Source organism: Nansenia antarctica (assembly GCF_963989245.1).
Source record: "Nansenia antarctica genome assembly, chromosome: 8".
Lineage (NCBI taxonomy): Eukaryota > Metazoa > Chordata > Actinopteri > Argentiniformes > Microstomatidae > Nansenia > Nansenia antarctica.
The window spans coordinates 15,468,536-15,480,815 of NC_137678.1; the positions used below are offsets into that span (position 1 = coordinate 15,468,536).

General features: G+C 46.6%; 1 pseudogene across 1 annotated transcript; it reads left to right on the forward strand.

The window, feature by feature from the left end:
* The first annotated feature begins 483 nt into the window (after positions 1-483).
* Positions 484-11,683, forward strand: LOC308163911 (annotated as a pseudogene). Its single transcript has 8 exons — positions 484-1,357; positions 1,548-1,698; positions 2,389-2,579; positions 2,936-3,205; positions 4,187-4,409; positions 6,421-6,577; positions 7,372-7,445; positions 11,540-11,683. The product of its transcript is annotated as an uncharacterized misc_RNA (transcript).
* Positions 11,684-12,280: the final 597 nt, after the last annotated feature.

The window sequence follows — 12,280 nt, forward strand, 5'->3', positions numbered from 1 at the left end:
AGTTTGTCTGGGATTAATTATTGAATTAAAAATGGCATCATATTTATTTGAATTGAAACACTTAGCGTGGTGTAGCCTATCCTACCCCTGGACAGCTACGGTTGAAATTCGAGTTCATGTCACTGCGCGTAAAATAGTGAGCGGGACAGGACAGACACGACGAAAGAACACACAGAAAGGTATGTAAAATATTAATTAGTGCAATTCAATTAGACATATGACTATTGTAACTACAAACAACGTATTTACTGTAACTATAGGCTACTGTATATGAACAGCAATACGATAAGATAATAGGCCTAGCCTAGCCTACAGTGTTTTGGGTATAATTACGTCCACGTTTAGATTGCAATGCATGCAACATTTCCATCGAAATTTAGGGATATTTGAATCCGGTTGTTTTTGTGTAAACAGGTATTATAATGTTTAACTGGAGGGTATGGTAACTTTGCCAACGTGTCATTTTATTCTAGGATATTGAAGATGAGTGACCTTTCAAGGAAGGCAAAGAAGAGAAAGAAGGAACAAGCCACTCCGGCCACAGAGGCCCTCCCAAACTATCCCCAGGTCCGCTTCGTGACCCCCTCCGACTGCTGCTAGAGATCCCCTCACAAACCAACACCAGCCTCCCAGTGTGGGATGCTATGCATTCCCAACAGGTGGACATCGTTTGGACTGTGACACCGTACAGTATCAACGTCCACTTCACTCCTCTCCTCGCAAAGTCAGCGCAGACCCAAAGTAAAAGCAATACCTTGAGTACACCCCAGATGTCAGTCCTGCCACCAGACCTTAGCCAGCCTCATATAATCATCCAACCCTTACCTCGACAAATGAGCTCTACCCAGCCCCAAAGCACCCCCAGTGCTGTGCTAGTCCTCACCTTCCCTCAATACACCTCCCAGCCTGGAGGGGTCACCGCTGTACCTCATCAGCCCCAAAACATGACCCCGAGCCCCCTCAAATGCACCTCTCTCATCCTCCCCGTGCCTCTCATCATCACCCAGCCCCAGCCCGTTTCCAAGCCTACAACAACACCAGCCAAGAGAGGCAGTTCCGTGTCCTCCTCCAATCAGCCCCAGCCAAGCCCCGCTAAGCCCTCGTCTTTTCCTCCCAAACCACCGATCTGTCGGCCCTTCCACACCAATGGAATGCCTGTTCAGATCTGCGTGCGCTTCCTCGCAGGCCTCTGCCGGACAGGAAGGAAGTGCAAGCAGCATCACACCCCCTACCCCTTCCACTGGCAGCTGTGGTGCTTGGAGAGTCACCAGTGGGTGGACTTGTCCCCGTGCTCACAGCTGAGGATGGAGAGGGTGTACTGTGATGTCGACAGAGACTGGATTTACATCAATGAAGGGTGAGGGCAGAATCGTTCTCTATTCTCTCCCTTTTTTTTTCTTTTTTTACCGTAATTAACCTTTTTTTCATGTGTTTTTGTTTTTGTTTGTTTGTTAGGATAGTAGTAGTGCATTCATGTTTTTGTTTTTTTACGCATCACACCACAGCTCACAAAAGAATGGATTTTGTTCTGGTATGTTCTTTTCCAGAGATGATCCAGATCCAGTCTTCTTCTCCCTGGACTTTGACAAAATGGCGTTGGGGGTGGGAAGTAAGAAGTACGACGGAGCCAGACGGCTGTCCAACACCACTGACCCAGCCAGGAACCCCCACCTCCAGGCTCCACACCACGTGGCACATGTACTGGCGGAGCAGCCACGAGTGGCAGGAGTACAGAGAAGTAATCGCACGATTGGATTGTGGTTATTTATTGTTTTTCGGTGCATTTAACGACAGGTTATTATATATATATGTGACAGTCAGCTGGTGAAACCGTGAACAAGTCGCCAACCAATCAAAATGACTTTTATTTTGAAAATGTAAATAGATTGAAAAATCGAACATCGAAAATCAATGACACACTCGCTAGTCAAGCCAAAATATTGCAATGCAATGGATTCGGTGAGTTATCCCCACTACTATTATGTGACATGTCCTAAACGTCCTAATGCTTTGGTCCTCATATCGGCAACCAATCGAAATGTTCAGACTTTTCTTTTGAAACAGGGAATTACGCTTCAACGTTGTTGAGAATCACAACACAAACTCGCTAGTCAAGCCAAAATGCTGCAATGCAATGAATTCGCTGAGTAATCCCCACTGCTACCTAGTTAAACTATAACACTACTTGACATTGTTAGCAGGCTCACAAAACAAGCTGTGTTAGTTGACTAGTTGTCTATCATTGATTTTCAACAACGCAGAAATATATTTACAGTTTTCGAAAGAAAAGTCAGATCATTACATGGGATCCTGATATGAGGACCTAAGCATTAGAACAGGTCACATACATTGTGGGCTTTGTTTGATGCTGTTGCTGTTCTCCTGAAGGATGTGTCCAAGATCCTCCTGGACAAGATGGACTCCTCATTGACTCCACAGTGTTCACTCCACATTGGTTCTCGGGAGTACAAAGTGGACTTCATCCTTATGCTCCAGACCAACGTCACCACCGGGTTCCAGCGCAGTGTCCGATGCAGACCCAACTTCCGTTCTCCTACGTCCATGGAGCCACACCTGAAGTATGTGTGTTGTTTTAACACCAAGGCCACACCTGAAGTATGTGTGTTGTTTTAACCCCAAGGCCACACCTGAAGTATGTGTGTTGTTTTAACACCAAGGCCACCGATTGTTTTTGTTATGTTATGAGGTCCTCGGAAACGTGTGGAATTTCTGATATCTTTTACCAATGCAGTACGTTCAGATCTACGCAATGTAGTATTGAGTCTTGCTTGGCCGATGCCATGGTGCACACCAAAGCAGGCGGGTGTAGATCAGACGTCACTACAGCCAGTTACAGATGTGAGGCTTCACTGTAGTATGTTGTTTCCTACTGCTGTGACAAAGTCTCAACCTTTTGCTTTCCCTTTCTCCACAGGACAGGCGTCCAGAGTGTGTTTACCACCACCCCGAATGAGCCGCCCCCAGCCAACTTCAGTGTGGACCCCCTGGAGGAGTTCAGCACCTGGTACCCCCCCGTGTGGACTCTCGTCCCAGACCAAGACTACAGTATGGTGGATGTACCATCCAACTCATTGGCCTACCAAAAGGTCTATAGCATGTTCCATAAGAGTCTGTCAGAGACCAAGGTAGAGATTGTCAGCATTCAACAGATCCAGAATGTCCTCCACTGGGACAAATATCAAAGGTAAGTCACAATGTATGTGATGTGCCTGGGTTTAACATGAAGAAGCATTCAGACCATCAGGGGAGGCTGGTGGAGGTCGAAATCGGAGGACGGGCTCATTGTGAAGCATGGGATGGAATAAGAAATGGTGTCAAACATTTGAAATACCGTCCCTTAGTCCATTCCCTGCATTACAAAGAGCCCGATTTCTATCTCCACCAGCCTAACGTGATTCACAGTTGACAGTTGGGTAGAGTTCACAATCCTGATAAAGTGCACTTACAGTACATTTACAGGACATTTCAATTGTCAACGATGTTGTGTAGTGATGATGTATATGAGGGTTACAAAAAGAGACGGAGGCTAGAGGTGGAGGACACCCTCTTGACCATAAATACTGTACTATAAGGTCTTCTGACGCTGGTTTTCTCTGTGTACCACGTGTACAAAAGAAGAGATTTGGTGAGGCTGCATTCTCATTTTATGCACCCAAATTGTAGAATGCACTGCCAGTTTACATTAGGGATGCAACCTCAGCAAAATATGTTCAAGTCAAGACTAAAAACCCATCTTTTTAATATTGCCTTTAAATGACTAAATAATTAAATGATGATTATATAATGATTGGAGCACTTTGAGGTGAAACGTTTGCAGGAAAAGCGCTATACAAATAAAAGTTATTATTATTATTATATTAGTATTATTATTAAAAACATATTCATAATACACATGTCGTGAGCTTAGAATGATAAGGTTCTATCTCCGTTTAGGGTAGTTCAGAGATATTGAGCGTCAAAGTTTTTACATTCCATTATGTTTTGTGAGATGGAACCTTTGTATTTTATTAATTACAACAACAACAAAAAAGTCCATTTTTTAAAATAACACCACACAGGCGTTAATAAACACCTAATGGATCAGATTATGTAAAAAACTACATTTTGACAAAACTTTAGATAGAACCTTATAATTCTAACGTCATAATGTGTGTGTAATCTCTAGGTACAAGGAGCACATGCTGAAACACTGTGACACCCAGCAGGAGGTGGCCCTGGAGAGACACCTCTTCCACGGGACCCTCACCAAATGCGTGGAGGACATCTGCTGCAACAACTTCGACCCGCGTTTGGCCGGGACCAACCAGGTCATCTACGGCCACGGTTCCTACTTCGCCAGGGACCCCTCCTACTCCAACAGCTACGCCATGGTGTCAGATGTCAGCAAAGTCAGACACATCTAGTTTCAAGATGGTGGCGTGATCACACGCGAGGCTGGGAGTGCTCCTAACATCGGTGCTTTTTAGCGTTTTTAAATACATTTGGATGTACATTTTTATGTCAGTACTTATAGGGAACTGTTGTGTAAATAGTACCTACAGCAGACTAGACTTACTAGAAGTTGATGCGCAAAACGAGAGGACAGTAACAGCGGAATTCCTGAAGCAACAAAAGATCCCACTCGACATTGCTCGGTCTCCTGGAGAACAATGGTACTCAGTCCCGTCTCTGAGGCGCAAACGACGGCGTCGAGATCGTAAGCAAAGCCGAGGCCGCAGGGGAGGCCTGCTAGCTAGGCTAAAGAGGAGCCCGGATAAACCTGCTTTGCCGAGTATATTCCTCTCCAACGTCAGATCTCTGGCTAATAAGATGGACGAACTGAGACTGCAGGTTGCTTCCAAAAACACCGTGGGGGATAGCTGTGTGATTATTCTCACAGAGACCTGGCTCAACGACTCCATCATCGACTCTGCGGTCGGGCTAGAAGGCCGCTCGCTTCACCGAGCGGACCGGACTTTGCTTAGCGAGAAAACGCGCGGAGGCGGCCTCATTATATCTACGAAGGACAGCTGGTGTTTAAACACGAAAACTGTAAGTAGCCACTGCTCCCCAGACCTGGAATACTTGACTGTTAAATGCCGACCCACATACCTCCCGAGGGAATTCAACGCAGTGTACATAACAGCTGTTTACATTGCACCAAGCGCAGATGCTAGCTTAGCATTGGCGCGGCTACATGACGTCATCAGTGGTGGACAGAGCGCGGACCCACAGGCAGTGCATATAATCGCGGGGGACTTTAATCATGCTGACCTGAAGGTAGTACTACCCAAGTTCTATCAGCATGTTAAATGTGCAACAAGAGGAGAAAAAACACTGGACAAGGTATACACCAACATCAACGATGTGATCCCAGCCTACACTCCCATGAGGAAAAGTGCTCCCATCACCACTAAGACTGTCAGAACCTGGCCAGCAGGGTCCGCTCCACTGCAGATCTGCCTGAATGACACCTCATGGCAGGAATATGAGCATGAGGACCTGGAACAGTTCACGTCGTCGGTTCTGAACCACATAGTGAACTGCACCAACTCAGCCACCGTGGACAAACGTGTCCGGGACTATCCCAACACGAAGCCATGGATGACTGAGAAGGTCCGAAAACTGCTCAAGGAGAGGGACAACGCCTACTCAGCGAAGGACACACTGCTGTACAGCACCACCAGGGCTAACCTAAACCGTGGCATCCGGGAGGCCAAGGCAGACCACAGAGAGAAGATTGAGGAATGCTTCCTGAGCAACGACTCCAGGCGGGTGTGGCAGGGGGTTCAGCACATGACAAACTTCAGAGCCAACAGGCTCACAGCCGCGGAGGACGACCCCCTGCTGGCGGAAAAGCTGAACTCCTTCTACGCCCGGTTCGACGAGGGGCGAACGGAGGTAACCACAACACAAACACCACTCTCTCCAGCTCTCAGCAGCCTCACCCTCACAGAGCATGAAGTGAGACGCGTGCTGAAGGCGGTGGACCCCAGAAAAGCCTCAGGGCCGGATGGCGTCCTGGGACGGGTGCTGAGGGACTGCGCCGACCAGCTGGCCGGGGTTTTCACCAACATCTTCACCAACATCTTCAACATCTTCATTACTTGATTTATAACATTACTCAATATATAACATTACTCAGTATATAACATTACTTGATTTATAACATTACTCAATATATAACATTACTCAGTATATAACATTACTCAATATATAACATTACTCAATATATAACATTACTTAAACTAGATCTGGATCAAATGTTAAATGTATAAATACTTCACTTGAGTTCATGACAAGCCTGAATATTCAAACATGTTTCTCTCTTTAGCTCCTCCCTCGGCCGTACACATCAGTTTTAACATCACGCTGCTGATGATGACCTGCCGTGTCTCAGGGTCAAACCTCTCCTATCAGTGGTTTAAGGACAATGAGTCCCCGTTTCACCCACGGTCATTGGATGAGAGAAACCGAACCTTCCAGGTGGCCAACCTGACCAGAGAGGACTGTGGGAATTACACCTGCGTGGCCGCCAACATGGCCGGCCAGACAGAGGGTTATCTCCACCTCTCAGGTGAGAGACGTCGTTGGAACAGTGGGAGGCTGTGGCGCAGGAGATAGAGCCGGCATCTAATGATCGCAAGATCGGCGGTTCGAGCCCCGGGGAAACCTAGGATAGGGAAACCTAGGATATAAAGAGAAACCTAGGCTATAGAGAGAAACCTAGGCTATAGAGAGAAACCTAGGATAGAGAGGGAAACCTAGGATATAAAGGGAAACCTAGGATAGAGAGGGAAACCTAGGATATAAAGGGAAACCTAGGATAGAGAGGGAAATGTTGTGTCTTCTTAAGTAACTTGTTGGAGATGAATCACGGATATACTTTTGAGTTTTAAGACTATTTATTTAAACAAAGGACAGAGTTACAAGTTGAATGATGCTGGTTGCTGGTTGTCAAGGGGCTGTGGTGATCAGAAGAGAATGAGCCCAGCCCCCGGCTGGTCTATTTATCAACAATAATATGTAAATACAGTTTCAAATAATGGCCCTATCACATTCACTGCAGAGATGCTCCAGGTGTAAAAAATAGGCAGACTTTTCATGATGTCACTTGGGTTATAGGTCAGGGGGTAGGGCACAGACACAAAAGTAGGGCACAGACACAAAAAGCCATCTTAGAACGGCCACATGGCCCCCCAACAAAGGGTCGTAAATATCCTATCCCTCCAGGCTTATATATTCTTATATAGATCATGCATGTGTGTGTTAAGTAAAATATACTACAGAAACCTAGGATAGAGAGGGAAACCTAGGATATATGAAGCTAACAATATCACTCTACCATATCCAATGTGTCTCTTTGGGCAGACTCCCTGCCCTCTGTGTGTGGAGAAACAGCCACGTCGCCCTTCGCCCAGAGAGAAATCTGCCTCATGGTGATGGTGATCAGTGGTGTCTGCAGTGTCATTGTTCTATGCAGTCTATGTGTCATCATTGTCTGCATCAGAAGACACTGCCAATGTAAGTGTTCCCTTTTCTCAGAAACCCCTTTCACACCCAAACCCTGCTTTTACCAGGGATCCAAAACCCAGGTTGTCTCCAAAGGCCGGACTGTGAACCCAAGAATTCCCCTGGTTGTTTGTATTATATTCATAATTTATACAACAGTTAGTTCCGACCAAGTAATTTGATTGGACAAGAGGCATTCCATGAGTGCTGATATACAGTATAACAGCACTGGGACTTTTAACTATATGTATCACTCCGAAATGACCGTTAATATCAAAGTAGCTAGCCTGCAGATGTTTGTGTTCAGGTTACTAGGCAACAGTCCAGTTGCGGAACTATTTTTGGTTGACGGAGCCAAAATAAATGATTAAATAAACAAACAAATCATACTCTGTTGTCACTTATTACTGTTAACTAATACATTGCGCTGTAGAACTGTTGTATAAAAGCAATATCACACTCCCTCTCGTGTGATATTGCTTAAATATTCATAATATAATACATGTTCCATTTGGACAGGTCTTTGCAACAAGGAACAAACAGTCAGGAAGAGAAGAGGTAAGTAAGACCAAAGGATAAACTACAGACAGTTTCTAGGCTTTCTAGGAATGTTTCAATCCTAGCCTAAATGCTAATCTTAATCTTCTACTATAATCTTAGCGCTCTATAATGTTTTTAAGACACTGTTGTTACCAATGAATTATGTTTAGGGTGGAGAGGAAGAGACAGCAGTGTGACCAGAGAGAACCGGCTGTATGGCCAGATAGACCAGCAGGTAGACCAGCAGGTAACATACTCTGTACTTGTACAATGAAAGTGCCCACTCTGTTATTCATTCAGTATTGATATTCATTCAGTATTGTTATTCATTGCAGTTTCATTATTCATTCAATCTTATTACTGTTAATTCTTAATGCTTCAGCCATAAACATGAAAAGAGTACATACATACAGGCTTTCTTTCCCAACTATTGCATTTGAGACAGCATGAGCAGAGACATTCAGGCAACTACGGTATGAGTTGTGAATGAATGAATGAATGAATGGTCTTTATTGTCATTGCTATAGTACAGGTACCAAACAACGAAATTTGGGAGGGGTGGCTCCCCTGGTGCTAGGAAAGAAAAAAAACTAAAAAAACAAGAAGGGAAAGGAGCTGGTTTACATAAATAGAGGCTATGTACACTATCCACTATACTATACTGTACAGATAAGACGACTAGGGTTGTCATATTGCACATAGTGTTATTGCACATTCATTTAAAGTGTCGCAGTTTGCAGGCTTGAAATGTACACTTTTGTGCCTCAGCACTACACCTGATTTTTTCAATCCAGCAGCTGCCATCAATCCATCCAGACTGTCCAGGGCCCAGAACCTAGGTCTTTGCTGTGTTCAGGGCCTGGATGGCCCTGGGGTAGAAGCTGAGCTTCAGTCTGTTTGTCCTTGCGGCCATGGTCCTGTACCGCCTTTTCGAGGGCAGCCGGGCAAAGTGTTCGTACCCAGGGTGGGTTGGGTCTCTGGAGATCTTGGAGGCCTTCCTGAGGCAGCGTGTGTTGTACAGCTCTTCCAGAGAGGGGAGGGGGGCGCCGGTGATCTTCTGGGCTGTTCTCACGACTCTCTGTAGCGCATTTCTCTCCGCGGTTGTGCAGCTGGAGAACCAGTTGCAGATGCCGTAGGTGAGGATGCTCTCCACTGCGCCGCGGTAGAAGGCCACCAGTATCTCCTGCTTGTTGTGTTCCTTCCTGAGGACTCTCAGGAAGTAGAGCCGCTGTTGTGCCTTCTTGATGGTGGCTGCTGTGTTGTTCTTCCAGGACAGGTCATCCTGTATGTGCACCCCCAGGAATCGGAGGGTTGAGACTCTCTCCACGCTCTCTCCGTCGATGAGCAGGGGCTGGACCTCAGATTTTTTCCTCCTGAAGTCCACGATGATTTCCTGGGTCTTTGACTGGTTCAGCAGCAGGTTGTTAACCTTGCACAGCTTGCTCAGCTGCTCTACCTCATCCCTGTACGCCGCCTCGTCCCCCCCCGAGATGCAGCCCACCACGGTGGTGTCGTCTGCAAACTTTACGATGGAGTTGCTGGGGTGGACGGGGGTGAAGTCGTAGGTGTAGAGGTTGTAGAGGATGGGGCTTAGCACGCAGCCCTGGGGGGACCCAGTGCAGAGTCTGAGGGCTGTGGAGGTGTGGGAGCCCACCCGCACCCTCTGGGGGCGGTCGGACAGGAAGTCCTTGATCCATGCACATATAGAGTGTGATAGTCCCAGGTCTAGTAGTTTGGTCACTAGCCTGTCTGGAAGGATGGTGTTGAAGGCAGAGCTGAAGTCCACAAAGAGCAGTCTCGCGTAGCTGTTTCCCCTCTCCAGGTGGGATAGAGTGGCGTGGAGAGTCGTCGCGATGGCGTCCTCTGTGGACCTGTGGGCTCTGTAGGCGAACTGGTATGGATCCAGGTTGGGCGGGAGGCGTGTGAGTATGTGGGCCCGGACTAGTTTCTCGAAGCACTTCATGATGATTGGTGTGAGTGCCACCGGGCGGTAGTCGTTTAGGCAGCTCACCATGCTTTTCTTCGGGACTGGGATGATAGTTGAGGTTTTCAGGCAGGGTGGGATGGTGGCCTGGGACAGGGACTGGTTGAAGATGTTGGTGAAAACCCCGGCCAGCTGGTCGGCGCAGTCCCTCAGTGAAGGTAATGTAGAGAGAGTCACGTCTACAGTATCTATCCAATTAAGCAGCCATAAGCTCTATTAAACTCGATCATTAATATATATCTATATCTCTATATAGATATGGATGTATTCAGCACTCAAGTTGTAAAAGAAAATCAGGGGGGATGGTGGATTTTTATCATATGGGGACAATTTTAGCATCCCCACAGCGTCAGTGACTTCAGTGTCAGTCACTTGGTAAAATGTCATTGCATGTGTGCGTGCTCCCTCGCCCACAGTATTTTACTCAATATGCGCAAAGCTAAATGTTGAAATAGCAGTAATACCACGTTCATTGATAAAATGACATGAGGGATGGAAAGGGAGGACGGCAGTTTTAGAAGGGGGATGATTTTGACCGTTTTTATTTCAGGGGGGATGCCATCCCCCCTCATTCCCCCTTAACTCAAGTGCTGTCTATATCTCTATATAGATATGGATATATTAGATTTAATTTAGCTGATATGCGTTTGTGTCCAGCTGGCTTTATGTCCAATCCTGCCACACGGACTATGTGAGAAGGGGAGGCAACACGTGTTCATTCTGATCTGTGTCGGTGCGCTAATCCGACTCGTGTGCAAATGTACTCATGTGACTTCATTTGGGCTTATGGCTGCGTCATGTTTAATTGGATAAAGCCTGGTCAAAGCATGGCCTTCGTCTCCAATAGGTTTATCTATAGATAGTGAACGGCTTTCAGGTGCATGATGCCATCTATTGGTGCCAATAAATAAGTGACTGACTCGAAACAATGGAGCTGAGTTGATACTGCACACTCCAGCAAAGCAGGTGGCAGTGAACCACCAACATCTGAATGTTACACTCACTCAAATCAAAGAAGATGAAGAAGGTTGACTACATGGCACTCCCCATATAATCCCAGCTGATTTAGGGGAGTGCGCCCTCTAGTGATCATAACTATGGCTTCAGCTTCGTGCATACTTGTTGTGTAGACCCATCTCTTCAGGTTACACCCTAACTGCTCCTCCTGAGACATCTACTACCCCCCAGCACTGTGCCTCCTGAGACACCTGCTTCCCCCTATACTGTCTCTCCTAAGATTTCTACTTCCCCCTCTTGTACTGTTTCTCCAGTGTCTTTTTTTCTTCTTTTTTAAATGATATCACGACTACTGCCAATGGCCCCTGGCCTGAGCTAGATTACTCTTCCTGCTACGACTGGTGGATTGATGATTCACTTGCTTAGTCAAACGTATCGATTGTAAGTCGCTTTGGAATAAGGCGTCTGCTAAATGCCAAAAACGTAAATGGAATGTAAATGGAATGTAAATGTGTGTGTGTGTGTGTGTGTGTGTCTCACCTCTAGGGCCAACTTGCACCACAGGCGATGATCCCACTGGAGTACGTCTACAGTACAAACATCCTTCAAAAGGGAACGAGAGCAGAGCCGCAGGAGGAGGACTTTGGCTACTCCACCATTGGGCCAGCGCAAGGGCCCACCGTCATCTAAATGATTCGAAGACCAATAAGTCATGAATGGTTACAGTCTTTCTCCAGACAGACTTTACAATAATTGCCTGGTCTGGGGCGCTTGGGTGGCGTAGCGGGTAGGGCGCTGACTGTGTGGCCGCGGGGTCCCCGGTTCGATTCCGGCCGGGGACATGTCCTGCATGTCATTCCTCCTCTCTCTCTCACCCATCCTTCCTGTCTAGATCTTCGCTGTGGCTGTCAATGAAGGAGAGGAAAGAGTGTGAGTGGGACTGCCCCACTGTTAGTCTGAGGCGTAGACTGTGACTACAATGATTGCAGTCACTTGCCAGATCTCACAACGCTAGATAAGCATTTAAACGTTAGCTTACCGCATCGTAGAGCAGATCTGAAGAACCACTCAGGAGTCGATGACGTCCTCAGCGCTGGCTGCAGTGTAGTGGACCTGGTACGACCTAGCCACAGTGTGTGACTGGACAACTTTTTACATGTGATAAAATGTTTTGTTGTTGATGTCTAGTCAAAGGTTGGTAATTGTTTGTTGTTGTTCATAGCTGTATTAGGCCTAACAGTATTGGAAACATTTGTGTTTGCTAATGTTAACAAAAGCTCTCTGTGT